The sequence below is a fragment of the Theobroma umbraticum genome, unplaced genomic scaffold (assembly GCF_002168275.2).
Source record: "Theobroma umbraticum cultivar Fairchild unplaced genomic scaffold, ASM216827v3 scaffold_228.0, whole genome shotgun sequence".
In the NCBI taxonomy this organism is placed as follows: Eukaryota; Viridiplantae; Streptophyta; class Magnoliopsida; order Malvales; family Malvaceae; genus Theobroma; species Theobroma umbraticum.
The window spans coordinates 26,644-29,415 of NW_018397274.1; the positions used below are offsets into that span (position 1 = coordinate 26,644).

The following is a 2,772-nucleotide window of genomic DNA, read 5'->3' on the forward strand; positions in this document are numbered from 1 at the left end:
AATAGTTAATATAGTTATTAGGAATTATTAGTTTTACTCTATTTGTTGAAAGTTGGTTTTTCTTATGATACTTGTAACTAACTATAAATAAGGGTCTCTTGTACAGAATGATTGATACAAGATTTAAAATACATTTTTTCTATATTCTTCCTTCTCTACAACTAAGCGCTTCAACTTCTTCGATATTTTAATATGGTATCAGAGCAGGTTAGGGTTTCTAACTTGTTTTGTTTCTAAAAAAAAATTATTACGATAGAAGATAAATTTTCCCTAAATTGGTTCATAATGATTATTAATTTGTGATTCGATTGTTGATAGCCTTAGTTCTTAATATTTAATTGTTTGGATCTTGAATCTTGAAGAAAAGTATATGAAGGATTATGAAAATTCTTCCAATCCAAGGTCTGTAACAATACAGACAGTGGATACTAATTCACATTTCTATCTTCATCATACTGATCACTATGGATAAGTTGTCATTAGTCCAAAGTTAACCTTAAATAATTATGTTTCATGGAGTCATTCCTTTATGCTGGCCTTATCCGTATGAAATAAAGGAGGTTTTCTGGATGGTTTTATTGAAAAACCAGCAATTACAGATAAAATGTATGTTCCTTGAAAACGTTGTAATAATTTCCACCCTGGGTTATAAGTATTTGTATATGGATTATTCTGTTGTGGAAAGTTGTGTTGCTTGTTACCAACAAATGGCACTGACTCTGTATTCATTGGACAATGATCGGTAGCATACCCATACCCACAATAATCACAAGAAACAAAAAGACTTTTTACTAAATGGACTTCGCAAGCATTAATTTTCTTAGTGAGAGCAGCTATTTGAGCAGTTAGAGCATTGATAGCATCCAGCTCATGAACACTAACTACCCTTCTTGGCAAGGCTTTATTAGAATGCCACTAACAGTTGTTGAAGGCCACTTCTTCTAAGAGGTCATATGCATCATCAATTGACTTTGCCATGAGAACACCTTCAACTGCTACATCAATGGTAGTTTGAATCGAGTTTAGCAACCCATTGTAAAAGGTCTACACTTACAGCCACTTGAGGAGACCGTGGTATGGACATTTTCAAAAAAAGTCATTATACCTCTCCTATGCTTCATATAAAGACTCAGAATCCAATTGCATGAAAGAAGTGATGTTGTTCCTCATCTTTGTAGTCTTCATAGGAGGAAAGAACTTGGCTAGAAACTTCTATGCAAGGTCGTCCCCAAGTAGAGATGGAGCCGATGGGAAGAGCGTTCAACTAAACTTTTACCTTATCCCATAATGAGAAAGGAAATAACCTTAGTTATATAGCATCGTCGGTGACCCCATTGTGCTTAGATGTGTTGCAAATCTCCAAAAAATTAGCAATATGAGCATTGGGGTCATCGTTGGGGAGGCCTTCGAAGTGCATTAGTGTTTATATCATTTGGATAATAGCTGGCTTGATCTCGAAGTTGTTAGCTTGAATTACTAGCCTCCTAATACTTGAATGAAGGCCTTGTACCAGCGGAATTGCATAGTCTCTCAAGCATCTATTATCTGCTGTTACATGCTCCTACAAGTGTTGTTCCCTCTGATTTCCAACCATGTTTTTAACTTGATCACCGTTTTAGGGATTTTGTCTTAGTAATCTTTGAAAAGTTTCCCTTATTTTTGGATCATGCAAAACTCATTGTAGACTTCGCACTCTCCTTATATAATGATGGTTTTACGTACCTAAAAAAAATAATAAAGCTTGAATTAAGACTAGTTTGCTTAGTATTAATATTAGCAAAAAAATAGAAAACAACTCCTCAGCAACAATGCCAAAAGCTTGTTAAGTAAATATCTTTTGCTTGTGTGATATAAGATATGCTCAAAATTAAATGCAAATTACAAGCAAAGACTACGTGTAAGTGTACATGATAGCAACAAGTAATATAATGACGAGTAGAGTTTATTGATCACTCGAGGAGTTGGTTTACTAATTGTTACTAATTACTAAAATTGTAACAAGCTAAGTTTTAACCAAGCAACAAAAGAAACAAGTTGTTAAAATGAAATAGAATTTACTCTAAAAGTCTAAATTAACCTAAGGATTGCAAGTTAAAGGTGTAGTGAAGAAACAATGTGATTAAAGCCTAGGACTGTGGTTTCAACTATTACTTTATAGGGATACAAGATCAATTAGCTATCTACTTTTTATGAGAATCAATGTTAGTCTAAGTTCTTTGAGCATGCACAATACTTTGTCGCATCTTCACACAATTGCCTAACTTCATTAACTATCTATATGTCTATAGAAAACTAACTAAAGCTAAGCTCACTAAGTTTAGGACCTATATTGACTATGCATGATTAATAGGTATATGTTTATCCTATTAATTAATCACCTACTTAATTTCTTAACATGGAATGAATATACATTACTCAAATCTAGGTCCTTTTAGATTATCCTTATCAAGCATGATCTAAAACCCCATACTCAACTTGTTGGGGATCAAGCAACAAATGAGATAATAAACATAAATTCGAATAAACATTGATATTCTCATAAAAGCAAGTAAAAAAAAATCCATCCAAAGTATCTGAACTACACAATAGCATCTACCATAACTCTAGATTGAAAGTTCTAGCTCAACATGTTTAAGAGACAAATGCACACCTTAGCAAAATGAAACATTTTTTCACAACAAAGTTAGAGAGAAAAAAAATCAAATCTAATGAGAGAACTCTTTGCTATAGCTTTTTAATGATTCCAAGCTCTTGATTCCCTCTTTTTTTCTT

General features: G+C 33.0%; 1 non-coding gene across 1 annotated transcript; it reads left to right on the plus strand.

Annotated features, from left to right (window-relative positions):
- The first annotated feature begins 1,066 nt into the window (after window positions 1–1,066).
- LOC149526404 (small nucleolar RNA R71) lies at window positions 1,067–1,173 on the plus strand. Its single transcript, XR_016352045.1, has one exon. It is a non-coding gene; the product is annotated as a small nucleolar RNA R71 (small nucleolar RNA).
- Window positions 1,174–2,772: the final 1,599 nt, after the last annotated feature.